The sequence below is a fragment of the Zosterops lateralis genome, assembly GCF_965231275.1.
Source record: "Zosterops lateralis genome assembly, chromosome: 3".
In the NCBI taxonomy this organism is placed as follows: domain Eukaryota; kingdom Metazoa; phylum Chordata; class Aves; order Passeriformes; family Zosteropidae; genus Zosterops; species Zosterops lateralis.
In genome coordinates, this window is record NC_139764.1 from 77,235,395 (window position 1) to 77,250,604 (window position 15,210).

A 15,210-nucleotide genomic window follows, 5' to 3' on the forward strand; every position below is an offset into this window, starting at 1 on the left:
GGAGCTGGCATTGTCTGTATTGAACACAGAGAAAGCTTCTGGCAGCTTCTCAGAGAAGCAATCCCTGTAGCCCACCTGTTACCAAAACCTGGCAGCACACACCTAATGCACTCCTCACCTGGAGAAGAGCCGTTCCCAGCTTCCTGCTGGCCTGCCATAGTCATGTAAGTCTTTGTGCACCTGGATAGTTAACTTATCCCTGCATTGGTGAGTTACAGGATTTGCTGTCATTTGAACCTGAGTAATGGTACTACCAGTCTGTATTTGTTACTGTCCTGTTACTTAGAAATGAGTTATTGGTCCAGTGTCTGATACTGTACCCTGTGCCAGATGTCAATGGGGTTGTCTCTAAAATCCATCAAGAACCCATTCATCCATTCCTTAAACATCTGACCACCAGTGATCTGACAGACACCAAAGAAACTAAGGCAAGAGATGAGGGAATGCCTGCAGAGTCCCAACACCTAAGACAGTTTCAAATATACACAGGCTGTAAGTTTTCCATGAAGAAAAGAGAGACAAGTGCGGGATCACCAGGACAGTCAACCACCAACACAAATCTAGGAATAAGAGAAAAGGTGGAGGAAAAGTTCTCTTTTTGGAGGCTAGTTTTGTGGCAGCAAGAGATGCTGGTCTCTTTTTAAAACAAAAAATCAAGAGATTACTTTTTACTAGCTTGAAATTTTGACCAGCATGACCACTCTTCATAAGACAAGATGAAAACTTGTAATGTCCTGTCCAGTCACTCTCAAAATGAATGACCTCCTGACAAGATTTCACTGCTTCACCCATGAAGCTGAATACTCAACACAAACCACTTTGTCGTGTAAACGTCCTTGGCTGCTTTTTTTTTTTTTTCTGAATGGTTACATTTTCATCATTGTCATCACCTCCACCAGATGCTCATAGCTCAAAAGCTCAGTCAAGGGTGAAGGACAAAAACATGGCAACGATGTAAGGGCAGCTGTGAAATGATTACCTGAGATGAAATCGATAGCAGTGCACTACTGTTGGGAGATAAGCAGTACAATTGAAAGCTACTGAGCCAAATGTGGATTTTCAATCAGGAAAGCACAGTGTATGAGGACCTGATTTACCTTCCTTCAGGTTTTTAAAGCACTGTTCCAGCATATGAAGTGTGCAGCTTCCACAGATCTCCAGGCATCCCTCCCAAACCCAACTATTATGTGGTACGAACAAGATTAGAAAATATTAATAAGAATATATGCTGGGAGAATATGGAAAGACTTTGCCACTTCTAAAATAAATTTATTTGTACAATGACTGTAGTAAGAATTCAGTTTCGGGGCTTATGTTGTAAATATTCTACTTGCCAGAAAAAATGCAAGATACTAGTGGGTCAAAGGATGGTTTCATATGGGAATTTAATCACATCCAGTGGTGGGTTGAATACTCCTTCAGCAAGAGAATATTTACAAGAAGCCTTTTTTAAATTCTGATATACAGTTTAGCTAGAAGAAAAAGTTAAACATCCTTCCCTGAGAGAACAGGAGGCTGCTACTGCTATTAACTCATTTTGAGACTGCCCTAATGGCTTAATTGTCCAAGACAACTACTGGCAGTGTCTTATTTTAAATATGTTGTTGGGAGAGAAGCTCCAAGATGAAACTAATCTTTAAAGACAGGAGAATTAACTACTTTTCCATTTCGGCTATGCAAGTTCTCTTTGGAAGAGATTTTCACTGTGCATTAATAAGCACAGTCAATATTACTTCCAAAGAACAATGTGTTCGTGGTATAACACGTAGGATAACACGTTTCCTGAGACACATGTTCAAAAATTAAGAAAGCATGTTCTGGTTATTGAATATGTCCACAAAATGATGGATATGTCTTTCAAGAAGCAGTTCTGAAACAACAAGTCCTGCTTTATTCATACGCCCATCAGGAAAGACAATACTTTAATATGTGCTGGCTCACTTGGAGCAGAAGGTAAAACAGAAACAGCAGGAATATCTACAACAGATTATTAGAACCAGCTAACTAAAAGCACATTCTATAAAGAAACCTCAGCTGCTTCTTCCACCAGAGGCCAGGGACAAAACAATCCCCATGCCTTTATACAAAAACAGATCTACCCAAACTTCCCTCATGAAAAAATCTGATCTAAATTTTTTTCTTTTGATATTCCATATGGGTTTTCACATGGTTTGGTTGGCCAACTCAGAGGTTTTCATACATGGTGAGACCCAGCTCCACATTTACCTCTGTATGAGCAGCTGGCATTGCTCTTCCTCAGAAGGCTAAAAGGGACTCAACTCACAATACCATCCACATCGATTTGCAGCCCCTGGAAAGGCTCGTGGCTGCACAGATGGTGCCACACCACAACGTATTCCCAGCCTGCCTTCCCTTCCTGCATAGGGACTGAGTAATACAGAAGCCATTCTTACAGCTACAGATCTCCCTGAAACAGGAAACACCAAACACCTGGTACCATTCCACCAGCTCTCCTGCAACACTATCATATTACATTTTGACTATCATACAATAAAGAACCCTCTGTCCTCATTAAATGAATAAGGAAGTGGCAAGCTGGGGTTAGAGAGAGAAGGGCAGAGATGAGAGAGCAAACATCCTGCAAAACATGTTCAGTCCTGGACGCTATGTCTTGGAGATCTGTAGCAACAACACTAGGCAACAACCTAGTTTTTTGGTTTTAAACAAAACCAAAACAAAACACCCAAACCTTCAGAATGGGCAAAAAAATCCTCCTCTCCACACCATTCTGCAGGAAGTGTAATATACAGCCACAAATTCCTTTGGGCAAGTGTGTACTGCAATTTTCACAATATTCAGTATTTTCTGACTTAAATCAGTAGCTTCTATGAGCCCATAAACAAACCTAGGAAATGTCTGAAGAAAACTGATGATACCAGCTCTCCATTTTGCCTTAAAAATAGAGCGTCACTTCTACAGTAATGTTAAAGAGTTAAGACAGATGAAGCCCCTTTGCTGGGAGGGGAGACTGTCACCTGCTGGCACAAGAGAAAAGGCTGCCTCAGCACACTTGCAGGGAACCAGGTGTCTACAGCTCTATTTTCTGCAGGGGTCTATCTATCTGCTTCCCAAGAGGCCAGTGCTATGGTCCCCAGCTAGAACAGACAGCTAGAACAGTGAATCTTCTCATGTGAGCAAAAGCAGCAATGTTGGTTTATGACAGGACTCATTCCCTTTAAATGCTTTATGCCTTTAATACCAGCTTTTGCAGGGTGGAAGACAAAAACAGTCACAGAAAGCATTTTTAAAAGAGGAATGTGCTTGTCTTTTCCTCCTACATCAGTGAGCAAGGTTTCACATTAGAAATCAGGAGCAAGTTCACCATAAACTACTTACCCATCTGTGGTGTGTGTCTGGCAGGCCTGCTCTATCCCCGTAAATGTGGGAGGCTCTTCAGAAGGACCATGTTCTTGGGGTGCCCTGCCACAACAAAACCATCAGGGAGAGCTGAGCCCATCTGACATCTTCAGACTGTAGGGAGAAGGGAAGAGCCATCAGTGCAGCTCTGCATCAGGTGCAGCTGGTGGCATGGGCTATCGGGGTGCTTCCCTCACAGGTACAGTGAAAAGAAGCTGCCTTGCTCTTGAAACTTGTACCCATTTCTGGTTTCTCTCCTTTCTGGCCTGGTGATAGAGGGAAGTAGCCCCATCTAGCCAGATATCTTGCAGTGCTCCTCAACAATCACCCTGCCAGGGCATTCCCCTAGCACTGAAAAGATCTGGATGTTGGCTGCTGCATTCCGAGGTCTCTCCCTGAGATCAGAAGGGATGCTGGCTGCTGCAAGTGTTAAGAAGAACAAGCAGCAGAGAGAGGGAGCACAGTCTTCCCAGTGAAACCCCTTGTACATAATAAAGAAGTGAAGCACAGAACTTGGTGCAGTGTGGAAAGCATCTGCCTATCTACTGAGTTAGACATTTTGTCCAGAAGATTTCCATACAAAATAAGCACTTGAGTCTCTAAAAAGCTCTCCCAGACAAGAGTGGCTGCCAAGGCAATGCACCAGCAGCCAAAACAAAAAGCTGGAAGAATCCGTGGAGACAGAGGAGCTCCCTTGAAGCTGGAAACTGATGGCACTGACAGCAATGCTGAAAGGATGCTACAGTGTTTGCTGCAGCAGAGCTGCCCACTTCAGCTTGGGAGAGAAGGAAACATTGCAAATGGAGACAACAGGAGGTCCTACAATAATTGATGGGGAAAATACAGAACTGTTCAAAGACACTTATCTCTTTCTCTCTCTCTCAAGGTGTTCAAGTTAAAAAGCATCACAGGAATTGCAAATAATGGATTAATTTCAAAGACATTTGTATGACGCCCTGTTAGACCTAATGAAGAACTAAGGGTTTGGAGACAAGTCTGTGAGACTCAATTCTGCTCACTGCAAGCTTTCACAAGCAAGGATTCCTGTCAAAGTAGAAGGCAGTTCCTCCACTGCATCAAGTGCCCCTTCTTGAAGTGACAGCTCACACATCCATGCTTACATATTACTATTGCCTGTTAGTAATCAGGTACTACCATTTGAGACATGATGGTTAACTTCACCAAGGTGCACTCCTGGGACATAGCTGCTGTAGCCCTGACCACACACTGTACGCCACCTTGTTAAGACAGAAACTGCCATAGTTCTCCAGCTGTTACTACAGGAAAACTCTATGCAGGAAAAAAAAAATGTATGTTTGGGATTCTGACATAGCCTGGATAAAATGTACAGGCAATCCAAATTCTCCTTGTAGGAAGCTCCAAGCTGAAGTATCAACAAATAAACCAAATCTTAGAATAATAATATTGTTGCAAAATAGTTTAGAATAGAAAAAAAAATCAATTTACAGATTTATTCCAAGGAACTGGGAGTCAGTAAGACCTGAATATCTGTTTTAAAAGTGGTGATTTCAAAATCGAAAGTTTTTATTATCATGTCTCAGCTTGGATCAGCAAGTTCAAAATTAAACTTCCAACACAAATTTAAATATCCCAAAACTGTGTCGTTTCAGAAGTGAAGTAATACGATTGCTGCATCTTCAGATTTAACAAACTGAGTCAACTTCCCCTGCACTTTCCCCCATCCACCCTCCCTGTCAAAGCAATTCACCCCTCTGGTAAGTGTTGCAGGACAGCACTTAACATCTCCTCCTTACCTGGCAATTCAAAAGAAAGTAACAAAAGACTCGGTAATCAAGAACCATTCTCTGAACGAAAAGGTCCAATTTTACAAGATTCATCACAAAGTCTTTTATTCATCAGCAGCCCTGGCACTCTTCTTCCTCACACAGACATGTCTGGAATGTGTTTCAGGCTACTGGAGGGGAAAAAAGGTAGTTCAGCAGGAAGCAGCATAGGATAAAGAAATGAAGAATCTGAAATCGATCCTGTTCCTGTCCTATACATGACAACTTCTGTCAGAAGCGTCAAGCAGAGCAGGACTATGTCCTTGGTGAGCAGTTTTCTTTTTACTTTTTCTGTTACCTCCAGTAATATTGACAAACTATATACACATAAGAATACTTGCAATTTTGCATCAACAGACTTGTAGCTGTTATCTTACAAGGCATCTGAGATCTTATATAAACTAGATTTGGAGATTGAGAACAACAGATTTGTGTTAGGAAAAGTTCTACTTAAAAAGTTTCCTCCTTGCTAGACTCCATGCTGGTTTACTGACAGACCTGCTAGGATGAGGACACACAGAAATTCACTTCAGAAGCTGCAGGAGCTACTACCATTTTTATGAGAAGAATATTGCTCTTGCTTGCTCTGATTCAATGCTCATAGAAACCAATTAAGAGATTGAAACAAAGTCAGCAGAACTGATAGATGCAAGAAATGTCTTCTTTGAGTCCTAGACCTGGCATCAGGGCAACCTTTGCAACAGAGGGCCAGTCTCCTCTCAAAGAATACTTTCTCTGCATTTTCAGTCAGTTCTGCTCTGGACCATACAAGGGACAAAATAATAATAATAATAATAATAATAATAATAATAATAATAATACCACCACCGTTCTTGATGTTGTTATTGTTTCATTCCTTGGATTTGAACTCATGTGAATGGATCATCACTAGTGCAACATAAACAAACTTCCCTGGAGATCTGACCCCTCAGTACAGTACTTACAGAGACAGGTATTAAAACAAGGAAACAAAAATCCTGAACCACATTTTTTTTCTTCTGTGCAGTGTAAATGCATGCAAAAGAATACAGTAAAAGCGAGGTATGTGCAGAAGTTATCCTAGGTTTGATGAATGTGTCTGTTCGGAAGTGCAACAAGAAACCTAAGGAACTTGTTAGCCCTGGATTAATGTAACACCAAGGAGGAGTTAATGTAACACTAAAGCTGCAAAGCAAATCATAGAGAGAGCAGGAACTGCCAAAATTAGTCAAGCGCTTCTCCCACTGGTGCGAGCCTGCTCTTGGGTTCCAGGTCACGGCTTCCACACAAAAGTACACTCTTACCTCTCCAGAGCCTTGCCCAGTCACTGCTTGTCCTGTGCACCACACAGGGCACAACTCCCACACAGCAGCAAATACTCAATGACGTCTCTAAGGTTTACACCACAGCATTCTCTTCTTACAGTTTTTCATGTTTAATTTCCTTTTTAAATAAAAGCCATGGAAAACCAAATATTCAGCAGTATCCCTTGGCTCTGCATTCTCTCATACCACTTGCCTATGCTAACGATCCACAGGACATGCACGCAAGAGTGTTTAAAACCACAGTAAATGCCTCCTCCAGCACCTGAACTACAGGAAGAAGTGCTGGAAGACACAGGCATACAAGGCAGCAGAAGAGGACTGCCTAGTCGTCAGGAACAGAGTCAGCTTCTTGCCACCAACTTTCACACGTATTTGTAAGACATGAGAGGAATGTTGGGAGTCAAGCTTTTGTTTTTGCCCTCCCCCCACCCCCAACCCCGGAGTGAGGAAAGGAGACAGAGGTATTACTGAATAATGAGAAATTACATCTAGTGGCTGACTGCAGCATAAACGAAAACAGGTTTGACACTTTCTGAAAGGCAATGAAGATGATGATAAGACTTAGGGTACCTGTTGTAACTCGTGACCTCAGCATGGATTGGAGTGGTTTTCTATACCTGTGAACATGCTTATGAATTATAATTATGAATGCATAAATATAAATAATGCAGAATGATTGTACTTGCTCTAGTTCTGTGGCTGTAATGTAATCTTGTTCAAAAGAAAGAAAAAAGTGCATACATTAACACTGGTGGGCTGATGAAAGGAAACCAAAAGCAAAGACCTGTTGCCATGTTTGTCTCACTTTGTACAAGTTACAAAAACCTCCTTAAAACAGTACAGCAAACTGATAAAAAACTTCTCAGCTTTATTTGACAAAGACAACTTACAGGAAAAGTTTTCAGCAAACATCCAGTGCTGAGGCCCTGAATGTTTATTTATTCCACAATTTAGAACAAAGACCTCTAATCCTTTACAATTCCACTTCCCTTTCTCTCAAACTGTATTGCAGTTAAGCAAAGACAGTCTATACTCCTAGAGTAGAAAACAGGTAAACATTTGCAAAAAGTTAAGCTGTTATCACCATAAAGTTGAAGGCAAAAATTTTAACAGATAAGAGGGTAATGTTTCTGTGATAATTTTTTCTTTATCTCATAAATAAAGCCAGGAATTCTAAAGCAGTCCTCATTAAAAAATGCCCCTTGGGTTTTTTGAAGACACGTGGTGGCAGGCCAGTAAGACTTTTACAATTGTAGATTTTAGGGAAAGAAGGAGAGTTACACTTGAGAAAAGCCATGTGCTGGGACAGACTGCACAATAATGACAGCAGCAGTTTTGGCACAAAACCTTTGTTTCATTAAAACATACTGGGCTGAATATAGTAGTAGGACACATTTGCTGACTCAGACACTACAACATGAGAATCCAGGAGTAAGTTTAGTTTATGCAAATACAGTCTGAAGACTGTCCCAGCATAGGGTGAATAACACTGGTTTGAAGAAATATCTGCAAAAAGCCTTCAGCTGCACCAGTCCATTTCATGCCCTGCCCACGCTTGTTGCACTTTCTCCTTGTCTGGTCTCGGCTGGGATGGAGCCAATTTTCCTACCAGTTGGTTCAGTACAGTGTTTTGGATTTGGTATGAGAATCATGTTGGTAACACACTGATGTTTCAGCTGTGGCTCAGCAGTGCTTACCCTGAGCCCGGGGCTTTTCAGTGTTTCATGCTCTGCCAGTGAGGAGGGGCACAAGAAACCAGTTGAAAGCATGGCCAGGACAGCTGATCTGAGGTGGCCAAAGGGATATGCCATACCATAAAGAAGGTTCTGGATATGGGAAACCAGACCAGGGACTTGATTCCCCACAAAAATAAGACTTTGATGTTTCATGCATTCACCATTATCAATAAATAGTCAGGGACAGAGTTTGATGCCACACAGACATAGACAATCTCTAAGTTCTTCTAGAAGGAAAACTATAATAAGAAACAGTATCTGCAGAAAGTAATCTAAATTCCCCTCTGAAGTTGTAATACAACAAGGTCAAGTTGCCCTTCATAGCTGTATCTGTATAGGTGATGTTTGTGAGTAATCTCCAAACAGGTCATACAAACAAAACTACGGAAATTCAGATCCTCTTGCCTGGACCACTGGCAGACATGGAGCTGAAGGATCGATCTCTCAGTGGGTTGTGGGCACCCTCTGTGCTATCTTTATTACTTGCTAAATTCTCTGGAAGTTCTGCAGAAGACTCTTCCCCGCTCCATGCAGAAGTTCACTGGAGGGAATCCCAGTCAGACAACAAAAGTGATTCCCTACCTTGGGGCTTTTTTGTTCCAACCGACCTGAACAGCCCAGTTCCCAGAATGTCCTTCTTCATTTGTTCTGTGCAAGCCATGCAGAGCAATAGTCTCAACTCAGCATTTGATTCATGAGGAATGCCTCCCCACCAAGCCCAAAATAAACAAAATCATGTTTCTGTCCTATGCTACTTATATTGCAAACTAGGATCTCAGTTAATTTTAAAAAGCTATGCATTGACACAAAATACTTCCAGGACAAGTAACTGAAGTTAATAATGTCTCTCAGCTCAGGCTACAGCTCAATTAACACATCCCACCTTGAATATCACATTGCTCTTCCCTGTATCTTGAGAATCTTGCCAGCTGTACTAACACAGGAACAACAGAAGAAAGTAGCTATCACAAAACCTTGGCTCTTGCATCAGGTGACTGAAATGAGCATTGCACAAGGGTGCTTTGATGTTATAAAAGGCCTAAAAAAATGCCAGGGGGCTGGGGTGTACTTCTTGCTGTGTTTACTTTCTTACCAAAGGGCACTTGTCATACAGATGCCATCTGCTGCATTGAAACACAATACCCACCCAGGTAAAATCAAAATCTCCCACACTGGCAGGCTCTTTGTACAGATTAAAAGATCACCACTAATATAATTTTAGATGATTCAAGAAACTGTGTTATAGAGACTGCATTTCTTGAAAGCTTTTCCTGTTGTAGGACAGAACCTCAGCTCCCAGTGAAGACTCTGCCCTCACAGCTGTGCATAAGAAGTCACAGGTTCATAATCCAGAAATATTCATGCTCGAGTCTCATACAGAGAGCTGAGAGTGCAAAGTGAACACAAATGACCCCACTCCCCCTCACTGCTCCCTGATCCCCCTTCTTTCCCCTGTGTGCTCACAGGCAGTGCAGGAATCCAAAGGAGCAATCCTGCAGTGGAAGTCATCTCTCTGGGAACTGAAACTGGCTTTAAAGACACTCGGCCTTTTAACACTTGTGGATATTTCCCACAGCGTGAAAGGCAGGAAAATCTGGAAATATGCTACTACATGGGCTTACCTAAAGCACCTTGCTAAAATCAGGATCCTTTAATACAAGCACCTCCTTGGTCAGCCACTAATAGGAACCATGGAGGATGATGCTATTTGTTGCACTCATATCAGTCTGCTTAGGTTTTTTTATTTGTCTTCAGTCAAGACAGATGCTTTGGTCTATTTTGAGTACAGAAAAGGATCATGCAGTTCAGTGTATCTGCTTTATAATTAATGAATATTCTGAAATCTCAGCCCATCTGAGTCTCCTTCATATAAAAGAGGCCAAGATTGTGTTAAAATATGGAGAACATTTTATATAATCTGCCCACAAAGGCTGCCGAGGTCCTAAAGAGAAATAAGAAGCAAAAAACCCCCAAAACTGATGATGGACAAACAGAAAAGGGCAGGATCATGCTAGAGGGACATCATCTTCCTGGACCATGTTCACAGAAACAGGCTGGATTTTCCTCATGGCCATCTCCTTCCCTACCCTTACAAAGCTCAGCACCCCTATGCCTCTCGTATTGGAGGATACCCTTTGAAAGAGATTCCATTTTGACTTCTACAACATACAAGAAAAACATAAGACAAATTTCAAGGAGGTGGCAGCTCCTGTCCAGTAAGATAGAAATAGATATTCCTTAACCATCACTCCTACCAAAGAATGCAGTGGACCATTAACAAAACAGCACACTGATAAGGACTGTAAGCCTAGCAAAGCTAGAAGCACAAGCAGAAAAGCCCATAAGCTACTGATGTTGGAACAGAGAGAGTTGAAAGCAGTCAGAGATGGAAAAACATGCCCCAAGACCCCAAAAAACCCTTAGAATTGAAGTGAAAGCAGAAAAAATAAGACTGCAAATTGAGACAGGTAAAGGCTAGAGGACAGGATGAGAAAGAAAATACTGAACATAAAGCTTTTAAAAAGTCTCAGGAGATGCATCACAACAATCAGTCTGATCTGTAAAAATGACCTGGAAAGGTATGGAAGAGGGACATGTACCCTTTTTCATTCTCTCACAAATTCTTTCTTAAAGGACTGTCAAAAAAACTTTTGCTCTATCCACATTTCTTCTGGGTTCTAAGTGTTGGCTCCACTTATTAACCACTGTTAAGAGCATAACTAGCAAAACAACAGATTTGTAGGGGATGAGGAACAGGTCAAAGAAAATCAGATGATTCTCTAATTGATATGAAAGTACTAGGACAAAAGAGAAGGGAAGACAAAATTGGGGAACAATGCAGAGCTTTTAGAAGTGGCACAGAATGAAGAGAAGAAAATAAGAAAATTAAATGATAAAAAGGTCAAGGACATCTTCATTACCTTAAAATCACAGGAGTGGCCTAATATGGTAGAAACACGCATTGGTGTTTCAGTGCAGAAAAGATCAAACTTCACTCCTGAACTGTGCTGCTCCATCTCTGGATTTGCAGGTACTGCAGTGGGAGTAAGGAGGAGTTAACAGCAGAGTTCTGCTCTGTTGGCACTACAGGACTGAATCACACCTTATCAGGGGAGCTGCACTGCCACACAACCACCAGCTCCCAGTGGTGTATAAAACAGAGAGAGAAAAAACAGTAGTGTATAAAACAGAGAGAAAACTAAGGAAGAGGACTGAGTCTAGTGCTGTTTTCTTACAGTTAGTCTTCCAATTTATTTTTGGCTCAATACATGAAGGCAAAAAGGAGTGGTAGAAAGGGAATGGAAGTAGATTATGTATTTGTATTCTTTTTTTCCAGTCCGTCCAGAAAGGCCAGTTTTGTAAACAGAGAGAAAGCTGAGATTTTCTTTATCTTGTTAACTACTCCCATGACCGTAACACACCATGCAGAGTTCACAATTATCTCTCTGCTCAACATTATCGAAAATGCACTGCAACTTCTTTTGCATCACATTATTTTAGTCAGGCTATCTGCACCTAAAAACACTCAGCCTATTGTTTCAACAGCACAGACCTGCATGCTGAATTATAAAAATTGCCCAATATCATATTATCTTGGCTACAGATTTAATTTCATGGAATATGAAACTTCACTGAAAATCACTGTACAACAAGACAAGGAAACAAACATTCATTTCTTTTTTTGTCTTTTTTTCCCTTTATATTAAGTGTGAGCCCACTACAACTCCCTCTGGGAGGATATTTTTCGTACAAAGCCACATTCTTTGGGTCTCATTCACATAAACCGTCATTGAACTGTATGAGATCAGCCACAGAGGCAGAAATCAGGGTTTGATCCAGCATTACCGATACAAAATACAACAAAGAATTAAATTAAAAAAAAAAAAGAATAATAAACATCCATCTTCAAACTATCTAATAATGCAAAATCTAGTCAAAAGTTTTGTTTTTCAGTTTTACCCTTCTGAAATGTAATACAGTAAATAATTATAATTTAGCTACACGCTATTTGTTGATAATTACCTCTCTGGGGGCCATACTGTTACTTGAGTACAAATCATGAGAATTTAAAATAGTCATTATTTCAGTATCACTTTATTATTGATCCTTAAGTAAGCAAGGCCTGAAAATCCCACTTACAGAGCATAAGGGAAGTGATTTTCAAATGGTACTTGGAAAAAACTGCTAACTTTTGCATTACAGACACCTTTGCCCGACTCTGTCTTCCCTGCAACACTACATATATTTTGAGCTAAGCTTAACATACACAAACCATGAAAAACTTTTGTTAGCAGAAGAATGGATACTCATACTCAAAATTTGAATCATGACAACTGATCAGCTGAAGGCCAGTTTACTTTTTACAAGTAAAAAGGACAGACATACAACAGATGCTTGCTGCTATATTAAAATTTACAATGTGACTTTATTAATAACAATCAAATTAAGACAGTGCCTACAAAGTTAATGCTTTCCAAAATCTCAGTATTTTGGGGAAGATGACAAGTATACAGCTCCCTAGAATGACAGAAAAATCTTACTGTGAAACACTGTAGCACATATTTACTGATGCGCTGAGAAATTCCATCATAGCGTCACTCTCCTCTGATAACCCTTCCTGGCTTGGCTTACTTGAAAAGCACATTTAGTGCTTTTTCCACTAAGGCCGAGTATCTGTGTATTTCATGAGAGTTACACAGGCATGAAACACAGAGCAAGTTCTCAATTTCACTGGCACTCTTTATTCCATGTCTGGGAAAAACTGAGAATGGATCCTAGACAAAACTAGCTTTACACCACAGCCTTCTGAGTAGCTCAACACTTATTCAGCCTAGTCAAGGAGAGAGTCTTGATTTCAAATTGTGAGGAGAACAAATAAACAAATAAATGTTGGTTTGTTTTTTTTCTTTCAAGTGCTGTGCTCAGTTCTTCTGAATGCACCCTTACCTGTTTTCTTGCTGTGCCTGCTCACCAAAACCAGTTCATCCCATGTAAGTATATTCAGACACTTCCTGCATGTACAAACCCACATGTGATATGTAAGCAAATTCATATTATTACAACTTTTCAACACAATTATTCTTAAAAGCTGGAAATACACGTATCCAAGTTCTGTATGCTTGATTTTGAATAAAAGATGTTTCTGTCTTCCATGCCAAGTATCCTACTTTCAGGATTACAAAGAAAAAGAAGAAAAACCTGGCACAGTTCTAGCAAATGAAGCAGCAACATCCTTCTCATTTGTATGTCTGCAGTTATAGACATGAAAGAGTAAATTCTCTAAAAGAATATGGAACCCAGAAGTTTGTTTTTTAACTTCTCAACCATGTATTAGTAGGCAGAGACAAGGGGAACAGAAAGAAGACAGAAAAAACTTGGGTTTGTTTTTTTCAACCTGAATTACTCTTTTATGGAGACTATGAATCTGGGAACAATTCCTTAAAATATTGGGGTTTTTGCAGTTAAGAGACTCTGCCAAGGACCAGACCTTATACCCACAAATTCTCCTTTGATTTATTGATATGGCATGCTACTTAGTGCAAGTATCCATACCACTCTTTTAATTCTGCCATTTGCTTTCCCATTGGGACCCATCTTGCTTCCAGGTAAACAAAGTGTAAAATTCTTATTGAGAAAGAATGAACAAGCAAAGCAGAGCTAAATATAGAAATAAAACCTGTTCTGACAAGTAGGAAGAATGAGAAGCAGGAGTTACTGTAACACACACAGGGTTTTCTTTGACCAAAACTAAATCTCAAATAGAATAGTGAAACTTAAAATTTCATTAAGCAAGCTGGGATGTGATTGCAATGTAGAGCTGAATTTTGCTTGTTGTTTGGATACAAGACAGATGTTTAAATTAAGCTACTTCACATTTGTGGTGAGTGTACACGTAGCCTGTTACCACAGTTGCACTGATGTGAAGTTATTCCTCAATAACTCATGTCCAATCCCGAAAGATTCCCTTCAAAGGAATCTTAAAGGCTTAAAAGAAGAAAAAAAAGAAAGCAAACTCACAAAAAAAGTCCCAGTATTATAAAAACTAGGCAGTCATGGCATAACAGGAAAAGTCCTCATCTGTACAGAGAACCAGTCAGACAGGAAATAAACAGTACAAGGTCAGCCTTCCCGAGAGAAGGACACTAAGCCTGCAGCCCCACGGCCACCTGCATTAAGCATATATTGTGTTCATTACACCCACTAATGAATCACAAAGGGACACGGAAAGATTACAACTACTAAAATGGCTGGTAGATTTCAATACCATTTAAACACAATCTGGTATTTGTGGTGGGAGAAAACACCTCAACTTCATAAGCATAATGATGGGCCTGGAATGATCCAGGAATGAAATCCTGGATTGACAGTGGACTGTTCTTACAAAAACGTCAGCACAATTAAAAACCAGGAAGGATGTAAAAAAAAAAATATTACTGCAGAGAGTACAACCAAACCCCACCTTTATGCAATCATCTAAGAAATTCAATTGCATCTTAAAAGTTGTAAGTCTGGCCTTCTCCTCTTTGAAAAGGTTTAGCAAAACTAGAAGAGTTTCAAGGAAGGAGAACATAAGAGAACCAAAGGTAAGACATAATTAAGTAGAAGAAAATGAGGTTGGAGAAATACTAGAAGACATCAGATTAAACCAGCATATTTTATGCTCGAAACAAGTGAGAAGAAATAGCTCTTCTTATTAAATAGCAACTTTCAAGCTGTGTTCATCATAGCTTTCTTTTCTGGTTTTCTCAGGCTGTTTCCCATTCACTCATGTTCCCTGCTCAGCTTGAAAGAGTTACTGATATACATGCCCTACAAGAGTGAAAGGCATTAAAGAGAATATATGTCATCTTTCCCTGCAAATCAAATGCAGCCAACTTAGAGATGAGAATTGGCCAGGCTGAGCATGAAATCATTCACCCACACCTCCAAACCAGGCTCATGATACCTGCAGCCATAGGACTTGGTCAGCTCCTGGCCACAGTGCAG

At 40.4% G+C, this 15,210-nt stretch overlaps 1 protein-coding gene across 4 annotated transcripts in view; it reads right to left on the reverse strand.

Moving 5' to 3' along the window:
* Positions 1-15,210, reverse strand: part of ANKRD6 (ankyrin repeat domain 6) — a 94,766-nt gene that overhangs the window by 73,881 nt on the left and 5,675 nt on the right. For 2 of the 4 annotated variants that reach the window (XM_083856749.1, XM_083856750.1), the window contains exon 3: positions 3,358-3,492. The exons of the other annotated variants lie outside the window; for them this stretch is intronic. The gene's annotated coding sequence lies outside the window, so the exon portion shown is untranslated. The remainder of the gene's footprint in view (positions 1-3,357; positions 3,493-15,210) is intronic. 4 annotated transcript variants of the gene reach the window in all.